This window comes from Porites lutea, chromosome 4 (genome assembly GCF_958299795.1).
Source record: "Porites lutea chromosome 4, jaPorLute2.1, whole genome shotgun sequence".
Lineage (NCBI taxonomy): Eukaryota > Metazoa > Cnidaria > Anthozoa > Scleractinia > Poritidae > Porites > Porites lutea.
In genome coordinates, this window is record NC_133204.1 from 3,496,517 (window position 1) to 3,509,903 (window position 13,387).

At 38.2% G+C, this 13,387-nt stretch overlaps 1 long non-coding RNA gene across 1 annotated transcript; it reads right to left on the reverse strand.

Annotated features, from left to right (window-relative positions):
• Positions 1 to 2,611: 2,611 nt before the first annotated feature.
• LOC140934894 (uncharacterized) lies at positions 2,612 to 12,553 on the reverse strand. Its single transcript, XR_012165132.1, has 3 exons — positions 11,634 to 12,553; positions 5,200 to 5,241; positions 2,612 to 3,095 (listed from the first exon to the last, which is right to left on the reverse strand). It is a non-coding gene; the product is annotated as an uncharacterized lncRNA (long non-coding RNA).
• Between the last annotated feature and the right edge of the window lie 834 nt (positions 12,554 to 13,387).

Below are 13,387 nucleotides of genomic sequence, written 5' to 3' on the forward strand. Positions count from 1 at the left end.
AATTTGTATACTTCAAAACCAACACATGACATCATCATACAGATTGGATGGTTTTCAACTCAACAATTTAATGACCTGTGCAACTCAGCTATATCACGTGGTTTACAGATATAACAAATGTAGTCTCAGTAATTATTACACTCTTGTTCATCCCAAAAATGCTTTAGAAAATTGTATCACAACTGTATCTCAAGTTTGTCATACTATAAACCATTGAAGACAATAACGGTAAATATATTTAATACAGTCTAGCGATCTTTTTTCAGGGGAGCAAAGGAATTGAAGGAGGAGGGGGGGGGGGCTCTGAAATTTTTTCGACTACCAAGGAGGGGGCTCCTAAAAAATTGAACCGCTAGCGAGGGGGGCTGCTAAAATTTCAAGCTTCGAGTTTCAATATCTTCATCCCCCCCCTTGTCATATTAAATGAACTTTCCCTTAAACGTTTGACTTGTTATTGAGAGTGTTTCTATTTTAGGAAGAAGATCGCAACCCAGGGTCGAACCCGGACCTCGAACGCCGGGCCTTTAGTATCCTAATCTCTCTCACTTACCACTACACTACCACACCGACCCACTAAAATTCTGAAAATATTTAAGTACATAAATTTGCAAACTGTCTCTCTTAACTGATACATAAATAACAGGTGACCCTGGCCCTTTCAAAAAAGTATTATTAGCCTTATTACATCTATCACGACTAAAGGCTTGGTTACCATCGACCATCGAAAATTGCAACTGACCGATTTCGAAAGTGGAATAGGCGACGGCCACGGCAACTGGAACATCAAGAAAGAAACAGGTTCTGTGTACAGAACAATAGTGAACTTACGCAACGGAAGGGAGAGGAAAGGAGACGGCAAACCTTGTGTGACAAGCGTGACAATAATTTTGTTTGAAAAAGTTTCCGCAAAACTACACCTTCCTTTAAACAGATCTTTTCATAAAAAACCAGAAAACAATAATGTCAAGTGAAGAACACGACAAAACGCGAAAGTAATAGCCATGTAACGTTTGTCACACACGAGCGTTTTGCCGTCCTCTTCTTCCTGCCGTCCTGTGCACGACTACAACGTTTATTTACGCGAAGTTTCAGTGAGAGACGTAAACACACGAGAATTAATACTAATACCGATTTCTTTACTGATTTTGAGAAAAAACCGACTGTTTTGCAGTCTATGTGTAGTTTAGTGCATTATCTTTTCAGTATTACGGGCCGGAGAAATGACCTTCCTGTATCTACCCACTTCAACTGAAGCCAATCATACACTGGAGGACATGAACGTTTCTGTATTGAAGGCAGGTCTAGCGAACCAGAAATACCGCAACAAGCAGGAGATGAGGTTGATCAGTTTTAAATATGGAACTGTGCTTCCTAGTGGACTTTTAATCGAGACTTAAAGTTTCACTTACATTTTTTCTCGCGCGCTGGCATGCGGCACGCGCGCGAGTATGCAATCGGGCATGTGAATTTAACGAACTTTTTAACGGTACATAGCCTTGTACCCTGAAGAAGGCAGCATTGCCGAAACGTCAGTTAAGACTCTTTTCACTTGCAAGTCTGTTTTTTGGGTAATTAACGACATGAAGCTAACGTTTTCATTCACACTCGGCTGCCTTGCGTGAATACGATAACGTGGAAGTCGAAGAATAAAATTAAAAAATAAAGTGCGCTTTAATTTATTTGAGTGCCAATTCATTTAGCACGAAAGTTCACTGTGTGAAATCAGTTGTGTCATGGTCCCGATATTAGTCGATACGAACCCGTATTCTTGAGAAAAACGGAAGTATGGAGAGGTATCGGGCTCCGGACACGCAGCGTATACATTGAGTATCAGGGCCCGTATTTTTCCTGAATCGAACTTTTTCCGCGGCATGGAATATCCGATATCCGGACACGTCATTGAAACGCGGCGTGTCAAGACCTCTAAACGTCCTTATTTTTCTAGATTTGCCGAGAATCATGGAGTGCCGTTGACGAACGCTACAATTTTTGCCTTTCATTTTCACTAAAATTCCACGCTACGGATTGTGTTATCCTAATTTATACCCCAAACGTTCACGACACGTGAAGATTCTATTCCGTGGAATGCGATGAAATTCCACGATACGTGAAGTTTCGAGTGTCTTCACTGCCCCGAAATTCCATGGTACGTGAAATACCAGGGACTCAAACACCACTGGAATTCCACGGTTCATGAAATTACCGATGTTGAAATCGTGGCAAAACTCCCTGATACGCGAAAATTGCAACACTTTTATTGTACTAGATTTGACGATACTTTCAATTTCCATTCATGATACTGAAAAAAGTGATACCGCCTTTTCACTTCATTGATACCTCACGATATGTTTCCTGGTCAGCACTGCACTTCATTGCATTTCAGGGACTTATTTGTGGGGTTGCAGTATTATACTGAAAATGATTTTTAACAGTTCCGACCATTCTACCATTTTTATCACCGCCCCAGTCTTATTCACTTTAACTAATTGCCCAACGCATGAGGGAAAAAACACAGGTTTTAAATCGCGTAACATCATTTATTTTAAAGTTCAAATGCAGGAACAAAGTTTGATAATTCTGACAGGAAAACGTGCAAAGTTGTGTCAGTTGATAAACCTAACTCTAAAAAGTGTTCGGACATGGTGACAATTCATTCAAAGAAATATACAAGGTACAGTTGAAAGGTTGATTGGAATATTCAGAATGAGTGATTTCAAAACATTTCAATTTTTTCTAAAAAAAAGTTTTGTAAAAATTAAAACAAAATTCAAAGCGAAGATATTAAATTTAATCAAACAATAGCAACAACTAGAGAGTAATCCATCCATTCTCCATCCTATGTTCATCATCACTGCCACTCCTTAAAGTAAAGGAGAATGTGGGGAGGGAGGCTGCAGTGGAGGAGGATGTACTGGTGTGACATGCTCCCCTGCTAATCAACGACAATGGCCATGCATGTGAACTAAAGGGTGGTTGGCTTGTAGGTGGATCTCCTTAAACTCTGGGGTTTGGAAGAATTAACCAAGGAGCTGGCATCTAGCTGCTGTAGGGTCTCCTCAGCCATCTGTTCGCACCTTCATCTCTTTTACTAAAATCTGCAAAGCACAGTCATTGAAAAAAGTGAGCAAATTAACCACAAATTAGTGCCAAAATAGTGGTTAAGGTAGCTTATTTTTGTACATGTGTATGAACCTCTTTACTGCTCATGCTTATAATAACATCATCAACCACAACAATAATAATGATAATAATAATGTGATGTTAAGGATAATAAGACTTTCAAATTTCTTTCGGATTTCTGTATATAATATAAACAGAAATGAAACTGGATCACAATCGCCTTGACATCGTGTGTGTGGACCAACAGAACAAAAATTGCCTCATTACTGATATTGCATGTCCTTGTGACAAAAGGGTGGACATCGAACAAGAGATCAACAACAAGTATAGTCAACAAGACTTAGTATCTTCATCTGGCATGAAGATACTACTTGTGGAAGATGAAGGTGTAAAAGTTGCCCCTTTTGTTTTGGAGCACTGGGTACTATTCTGAAGACTTGGAGGTTTAACTGAAAAAACATAAATAATTCTGGGATTAAGTTGGCACTGCACTTCAAAGAACAGTCTTGCTGAGATCAGCAAGAATTCTCCAAAGTGTCCTTGAAGTTTAAGGTAGCTTGTTGCCACCCAAAAAATTCAATGGAATTTGAAATTTCTGGCATTGACACACCTGCTGTGAAGCATGCACAAAAATAAATTGGGAATTGAAGGAAAAAGACAGATGATTGTCCTCAATAACATTATTATTATCAACAGCGGGACAAAATAAGGGTACTAATAGACCTTTTTACCCATACGGTGGCCATATTGAATTAATTCGATTTAAGGAGTATTATAGGATGCCCAGGGGACATGAGCACATTTCGCTTGTATTTTGGAGCGCTTTTCAGGACATTTTTTTCTTAAAGTTTTCTTAGAATAAGATTCTATTGGGATAAAAGATCCTTGTGCCATGTTTGGATGTAATAATGATCACCTTTTTCCCTAGAAATATACGGTGAAAGACCATATTTCTAATGCTTAACTAGAAAAAGGCGATCATTATTACATCCAAACAGGGCACAAGGATCTTTTTTCCCATTACAATCTTATTCTAAGAAAACTTTACGAAAAAATGTCCCAAAAAGCACTCCAAACTACAAACTAAATGTGCTCATGCCCCCTGGGCATCCTATAATACTCCTTAAATTGAATTAATTCAATATGGCCACCGTATCGGCAAAAAGGTCTATTAAAAGCAGTTTACATATACACTGTAGATAAACTATCTCCAGATCATACGTACAGCTATTTCATACATTATTTTTTTAAAAGGTTAATTTGCACAGTAGTTCAAAATAATATCGTCTATCTTAAATGCATAAAAAATTTTAACTAACGGTAACTTGGACAAAACCTGGAGCTGAGATACAGTGTTTTTGAAAAAGCAAAGCCAAATTAATGAAGGGTGAAATGAAATGTAATGCTGTATTGGTATAAAATAGACTCTCAATAATTGCAAATCTATTTTGTCAATGCAGTTTTTATAAAACAGCTTGCGTGTTTATAAATCAAGCACTACACCTACTGGAAAATGTGACTGCATGTACCGCTACAATGAAGAGGTCCCATAACAAATAAAATATCATATTTGTTTGATTAAGTACCTTGCCTGGGTGCTCACTAAAGTTTTACACCTTGAGAGTGGGCTATTATTCAAGTTGGTCACTTTAATACGTGTATTTGGGCTGGGTGTTTAATGAATTCTCACAGTTTTCACCAAAAGTAATTTTGTTGGAGATAGAGTAATTTTGTTTGAGTTCCAAAGCAGATTTTTAACTGTTCACTGAAAGTTTCTTTAAAATACTGTACTAAGAAAACTTGGTCTCTTAATTTAGTAGAACTTAGTCTTTTTCAATCTAGCTGGTATGGGGTAGGCACTTATTCGAGGTTAGGAGATAATTCATTTTTTGTTCTGCCTATAAGGTGGAGGGTTATTGGAGGTGGGTAGTTGCTTGAGGTTCAGCACTTTATCAAATAAATAATTAGGTATTCTATTTTCTTTTCAGCATTTGTTGTTACATGTAATTACAAATTTTCAGTAACATTGACTTTTCTTCTATTTTCTGGTACAAACGCCTCAACCCCAGTGTCACTAACCTGCACAATATTGCATAGTGCTCCTAAGATGTTTGCCTAGTACTGAAAGGAAAATCAGGAATCAATGAAGTTCACTTAATTACTTTTAACTGTCACTGCTGCCTTAATTACCCACTGAAATGTAAGATACTGAGTATTTACAAATTAATGTACAGGGGCTGTGCCACCACAGTCTTAGTTCACTTTGTTAATATTAAACAATAAATGGTGTGGGACAGCGTGCAAAGAAAGTACTGTCCGATAGCCCGGGGCTAGTGGATTTTGCTATCGGGCTAGTGAATGCTGTTATTAACTTGCCCGACGGGCAAGTGATGTTTTTTGAGGAATTCAAATAACAGAGGAACCGTGAAATCAATTCTGCTAGTCAAAAAGTTTTTGGGGCTAGTTGAAATGACACCCTGTGGGATAAGGTTTTGTGATATCCAGAAATAATCAAGGGAGAGGATTGACTAAATGACATCAACTGAGCCGAAGGCTGAGGCTGATAACACTTACTGAGACCTTGATTATTCTAAATATCACAAAAACCAATTCTAATAGTTGTTTCATTATGCATTGTTTTCAAGAAAACAAGGACAAACACAGAATTGCATGGAACACAGTTTGACATTCCTCTTAGAAATCATACTTGGTACACACCAGGGGGTAGAAACAAAGTCAGGCTTATGGCGTACGATCCCTGCCAAAATTCATGGTTTCAATTTTAAATACATCATTTAAATCTCTAACCTCGGTACTTGAATTTTATAGCTGAATTCAAAATTTTACACTCTTCCTTTAGAAGAAAACGTTTTTATGCTCGCGTCCCTTAGCTTTTAAACTCAACTCTTCTATTTGACCTTGCTGACTGTGTATTTTCAACTCGCTTCGTCAAATTACATAGTAGAACCATGCAATTTTCAACTCGGCGCTATGAATAAAACTATACACCAGACAAATTTTCCAATATTGCTAATTTTTATAAGCTTGAATGCCTGAACGAATACTCAGGGCATTTTGCCACTTACCGAGTCATATTTCAAACTCAACCATGTGTATTTTCAACACGACTTGTGAATTTTTGTTCACGCTTCAGTGATCATTGATCAAGACCAGGGAGCCTCCCTGGGTCAACACAATAGAAGCCTTTGTCGGGTTGGTGGCTCTTTAGTCCATCGTGCTTAGTGCATATTGCACAAACATGGCAGCAGAGTTTGCACTTGCTTAGATTCCTATCAGTATGGTGACAGGGTGCAAAGAAAGTTTTACAGCTGAAGCTAACATTTACTAGCCCAAACATCATTTCAACTAGCGCCAAAAATGTTTTGATGAGCAGATTGATTTGACAGTACTTCTGTAATTTGAATTCCTCAAAAAACTTCACTTGTCCATCGGGCAAGTTAATAACAGAACTCACCAGCCTGATAGCAAAATCCACTAGCCCCGGGCTATCGGACACTACTTTCTTTGCATGCTGGGTGATTATGGCAGATTCATGCATTGAGTGGGGTATTCAAATCGCACTACTGTAAATAGTGGGATTTACCTGATTCTATCGTGGCTGGGATCCGCGATAGCATGTTTATCGAGCGCACAGCAATAAAAGGGGTAAGCCTATTAAAACGACTTTTACCTCCTACCAAAATGTTGCTCGTTCCAATAAGTTTTTTTCCTCTGCTGGGTAGATTATGCTCTGGAAGGTTCTACAATTTCACTGAACAAATGTGATTTTTGCCACTTGTTTCACACTGAGAGGTTGTGGAACACATATTGATTTACTGTGGTTTTTGTTTCTGGTCGGCAAGATTTGTCCTCTGACGCAAGAGCATTTTCTTTTACCTCTTTTAAAGCATAAAGCTTTTTATTACGGCTGAATAAGGGTTCTAATTTTCTCTAAAGTGCCTTCTGGATTTCAATATTTTAAGTGATTTTCTCTAGTCCTTTAATGTAATGTTTTTCTGCAATGTTGTATCATTCTGGGCCTAACTCGTTTAGTAGTTTTCTTTGCAGGATATTAAATTATCACAGATAGTGATTTACAGTTCCAAAATTATAAGAATGAGGTGGATCAACTATAGATAATTGCATTGTGACTTAGTAGACTTTAGCTTATTGTTTTTCTAAAGATAATGTGAGTCTTTTGACTGGAGTGTGTATTTCTTTCCTTAATAGTAATACCTTCTGAATGAGCTTAACTGTCTTTGGACTGTTTTTTATGGCCACTGTCTTTGATCAGGCAATCAGAGATTCTGATCAAATCAAACAATCAAAAATTTCATTACAGATCACTTGAAATGAACACTACACATGTGAGAAGGCGCAGGCAAACACTTGCGCTTAAAGCACAATGGACTAAAGAACCACCCACTCCGACAAAGGCTCCCTGGTCTTAATCAATGATCACTGTAGTGTAAACAAAAAATCATAAGTTTTGCTGAAAATATACATGATCGAGTTTGAAATGTGACTTGGTAAGTGGAAAAATGCACTAAGTATTGGCTCAGGCATTCAAGCTTATAAAAAGTAGCAATGTAGGAAAATTTGTCCAGTGTATGTATAGTTTTATTCACAGCGCTGAGTTGAAAATTGTATAGTTCTACTATGTAACTGTAATTTGATGAAGCGAGTTGAAAATACACAGCGAGCAAGGTCAAATAGAAGAGTTGGGTTTAAAAGCTAATGTTGAATTTAAAATTTGACTATACGGACTGAAAAACACTTTCACAACTTGCAAAGCAGTCACCTTGTGTGGTAGTTCAGAGGTGAAAAGTGAACCAGCAAAGAGAATAATATTCAATAACTGAAAAAAATATATCTCATGCCTCTTTGTTTTTCTCACATATCGTATTTGTCCTTGCAAAATCGAAGCGACACTACCTGCATTACTGTGTAAATTCATGCGTGCTGAACTATCGATCGAATTGATAAACTTTATAGATACATTTATTTTTCTGGGTGAAGAGAATACTATTTAGTATTATAATAGTAGTTGTGAGATAACAATTACTTGAGAAAGTGCCAGATTTATCAGAATTAAATCTATTCAAGAGAGCTTTATAAAATGAGCTTACATTGTGTACATATTCACAATTCAGTGATAACATTTAATTTCACTCCGTTTATTGGAATCAGTAAACACCTTAATTGAAAGTCGAAATTCAAATGAGCCCAGTAAACAAATTACATCCATTGCTGAAAGCTCTTTACATTAAAGTAGCCTTAAATTTCCTTAGGTTTGCAGCAAAACACTTCTCAATATCTTAACTCTTCGGCGATTGTTTCAGCTATAATTGTGTTGCTATAATACATGTATTATGTTGCATAGCCTGTGAACAGTACAGGCTCTCTGTTTGGGGAAAGTTAAAAAAATCATGAGAGGGGAAGGGGAAGAATCAGTAGAGAAACCTATGAGGCTGCTATTTTGCGGCACCCACTGTGCATCAGATTCTGATGCAAGCTCCTGTTGGTGAGAACACTGACAGGTCTTTTGATCTTTAACATGGCTTCTTCTGGTACATCACTGATAAGCTTATTTAGCCACAAAAATACATTTCAAAAGAGCTAAAATAAAATGCTCTTGCATCAGAGGGCAAATCACACTGACCAGAAACAATGACAACAATAACCTCAGACAATCAGTATACATGTCATGACCTCTCACTTTTAAATGAGAGGGAAAACCACAATTTTGCTCAGTCAAAGCTTACGCTCTAGCACATAATCTACCACCAGAGAAAAAACTCATTGGAACAAGCAGCATTTTGGCACCAGGTAAAAGTCAAGTGTTGCCTCCTGACCCCCTTTTTACATGCAAAACTGACTACATTAATTGACAATCTTGCTGACAGAAGATCAGCAATTAATAGACAAGAGGGTGGAATAGCAGCCTCAAAGGTTTGTCTTAAGGCTCTCCCCTTTCCCTTCCCTCTCCTCCCAACTTTTTTGCCCTTCCCCCAAACAGATATAGCATATAGCCAACATATATGAAACTTCCCCTATATGAAACATATATGAAAAATATATAGAAACATATATGAAACCCTTCCCCCAACATATAGCCTGTTCACAGGCTATATGTTGCATATTCCAAACTCTACAAAGAGAAAAAGAAAGACCGCAACATACAATACGTCTGAAAAGCGACATAAAATCAGTAAAGTTGCAATTTACCAAAATAAATGAAATGCAATAGTAAGAAACAATCCCGCCTTCAACCACCATGATTTTGTTCCTTCTCAAAACGTTTACATTGTACCTTTGGTTTATGATGCAATGCGCAACATCAGTACACAAAACTGCTGGCAAGACCCTTGATGATTGCTTTGCAAGTTGTGAGAACATCATTTCCATTTCATTTAAGAGAATGTATGGGAAGTAACTTCCCTCCCCCACCTCCCTCCGTGCACACAACCTACTGATTAGTCACTAATAGACCTTTCCCGCATTACACTCTATTGAGCAAACGCAAAAAAAAGGGGGAGGTTCGGCTGGACAATTTCATACAAAGGTCTATCTGCCAGCAGATAACTAACTAATCTGTAGGTTGAGCTTGCAATGTATGATTTCTAAGAACAAACTGTGTATACTGTCTTTGTCCTAATTTTCTTGAAAACACTGTACAGGGCTGTGAACATTTTTTTTCTCCTGAAAGGACATATGTCCCACTAAGACACCATCTTGGTTGGACTTGCAAGCAAAGTTTTAGTTGTACATAATGCCAATTACAAGTCCTTATTCTATAGGAAAACTCATTACCTGACGAGGGAATTCCACGTTAAATTGCACGCAAAAACCGATATCACACGAATCACGCAGTGATGAGTGCGATATCAGTTTTCAAGTGCAATTTAACGTGGAATTCACGAATCAGGCAATGGATTTTCCTTGAATCGCATAACTGAATAAAAATCAGAAAAAAAAAAGAAAACGGCAATAATATTGTTTGTTTTTATCCTGAGCGCGCGCTCCAGGAAGCCATTTCAAAGTCAACTGTCAGAACTGTCTTTGCGTTAGCAAATAGGAAGCAAGGTCAATCGTACACGTTTAACCCTTGACAACTTTTTTTGTACCTTGTGCTTGTTTTTACATTTGTTTTCAAACTCTTTTATAAGTAAACACTTGCTTCACACTAATCGTAAGGATAAATAGAGGTATTTCACTGAATTTACAAGCCGCTTATCTATAACATCTTTTTGCAAATTGGTCATTTGCTCAAAAAGGAAAATAATATACACCTTTTACCTCTTCGGCCGCAAAACTGAAAGAAATGAAGTGTCCAAGCAAAAGCACTGAAAGTTTAACGTCGCGATTGATATATGGTAAGTACCTTGAAATGTTTTAGAAAAGCTGTTCAAGTTCAGCTCTGTTTTGTACTTTTCTAAGTACCACGATTCAGGACAATTGCAAGCGGCGTACTCTTTTTCGTGTTTTCAGGGGCCATGTCGTCTTTGAAGGTATTTATTTCTTCTTCTGTATATGTGACAATCGACCCTGTCACTTCCTCCGTTGTCGCTTCTCCGTTTTGTTTGGTTGAACTTTGGCTTGCCATTTTCTGGGCCGTGTTCTTGTTTTCTCGTTGCGAGCGAAAGAGGTTTTTTATGCCTCTTCGAGAATTTGTAGTTCAGTTCAAAACAAGGAAGAACCTCTGGCTCACTATAAAAACGCTTTTGTTTGTTTTGAACTCTTCAAAAGGTGACAATGGTTTTGAAAACATTTTAAAATGACATTGTAGAAAACCTTTTTTGCAGTTGTTGTGTTAGAATTTGACGAAAGTTGTTACCTACATGTAGATGCGAAACAATATTGCTTAGCCTCGTTTTCAACTCGCAGTTCCACACTAAATACCTCGCTTCGTTAACCAATCAGAATGCGAGATTTTACTCAGTTATGCGATTCTCAGTAGAACCTAGTGCAAGTGAAGAAATATTACTTGAAAATAACAACATCACTGTTTCATGTAAACAAATTTGTCCTGAAGCATTACATTTTTCTCAAAAGTTACAGGCAAAAAGAATGAACTTTAGGCCAACAAGTTTTCAAAAACCTCTATTCTTGGCTTGCAACCTCGTGACAAGGCGGTCATATTGGTGTGTGTTGGAGGTCATTACAATAGAATGTTTTTTTTTGAAGAATTTAGTTCCCGGAGGAGAGAAATGCTCTTTGTTCTTAACCCTAACACACCACCAATTTGGCTGCTGTGACGTCAAGTGTAAACCAGCAATTGTAATCCACTTTAATCTTCTTCAAGTTTGTCTATCTGAGCCTCCTTTTGTGTTTGCTGTCTTGTTTATACCTTCTTCAACTGTTGTGAGTAGTTATTTTTATGTTTCAGTCAATATGGTGGCGGTTTCATTTGTTTAAATTTTGATAAATTTCGTGCCACAGCTCCTTTATAAAACATTGATTTCATTGAAAACTTAAAATGATTTAAATAGTTTGAAAACAGGGCAGCTTACCTTTTCTTGCTATCTAATTTTCCAGAGAAATCCTGAGTCTTGGAGCGCTTTAGTAGTACAGTCCTTAGTATACTTCGGTGTTCAAACTCTCAATCTGCTTGACTGAGTCTCCTGTATCGAAAGGGTTGCCTCTTAAGATCTATCGACAACTGAAGGTTGAACGTTCGATGATAATGTTTTACAATCCTCAAATGTCCTGTGATGCTATCGAGAAGCATAATTATGGACTCAAACTTCTGAGGGAAATCAAACAAGTTGGCGTGATCGAAACGATCGATTTCACACTTTCAAAATGGACGCCAAATCGGAACCTGAAAGAGCATGTGCAAAGCGAATACCCGCTGACCAGTTGCTTTGCTGTATTGTTTCATTTCCAGGCCTCATTCGAACGTATAACCCCCAGGTTTTCTTCCTTTTTCTTCTCCTGACAGAGGCGATACCCGGGAAGCGATAAAGGCAGTTCAAAAAACAATGTAGTATTTGTAGAAAGTAAGTCAATACTCCGTTGAAATTAAGTAGCCATAGTTTTTCGAGAATGCCGTCTGTCGTTCATCGTAAGTGAGGAAATAGTTATCACGCGTGTTCTCTCTGTTTTGAATTTGCTTTCGTTTAACTGGTTGTGACAAAGACACTGTATTATTTTTCAAGAGTAAGTGACAGGCCATTTATGTTAACAATGCCTTCCAGTCACCCGAACAGAATTACACGATCTCCAAAAACAACAAGCCAACGATTCTCATCGTTAGCGGCGTGAAAACTACTTCGGTCATGCTAAAAACAACAAAGAAAACAGATTATGCTACCAGAGTGCACGTGGCAACCTTACAGTTACTCAACTTTCATATCTCGCGTAAGAGAATGAGCGTAAAGTTGTTGCAACCTTATGTTACCTTCATTCAACCTTTAAGCCAAGAGCGTAAATCTTTACCAACCTCGGTGTACCTTGGAAAGTTTGCGTAAATGAGTTAGCTGTGGTTTTATTACGTGAAGTTTAATTTTTCCTAAATTTCAGTTTTCATGCCATTTTACCTCACTGTCGAAAGTCGACATAGCTTTGGCTAACTGATATCGTTAAGAATCAGAGCTCGTATATTTCTTGACACACCGCAGAAAACGTGTCCGGGCCACGATTTGTCCTGATTTTTCACGACAGAGGTATCGGGGACACGGACACTCTCTGAAACGCCGCGTTTCATGACACCTCGCGTGTCGGTATACGATTTGCTAAGTGCCATGGGAGTATCGTGGCCCTGTAAATTCCACTAAATTACTTATTTCACGCAGTGGTTCTAATTGAGGACACTACAGTTTACGTCCCCAACTGGAGACGGAACCGCCGTTTTACGTGGTCATCCGAGCCGCGCGAAGCCGTCTAACCGCTTGCATTGCAAAGGGAGTACCGGAAGTCCCACTGTCTAAGCCAGACTCGCCAGGAAAGTGTACGTGGTGCAATAGCAGAACAATTAACGACAATTTTCCTTCTCTTCCAATTATTATAGCTGGCAAAGGTTTCGCTGTGTTTTTATTTTTCACATTCAAGTCTTTTCGATACGTAGCTAATGTATTTTATTTGAAAATTGAGGAATCCAGTTACTCTGACTGTTGTCTTGGAATCGCCAGACACGCCGCAAGTCCACCCGCGCTCGTCGAAATTTGAATGGACCAATCAAAAACACGTTTTTTTTTTCCTGAAACCAATTAGAGGCAGTCTTGTTCCAGGGTTCCCCAGAGCTCTTCCCTCCCTGGTCGTCATG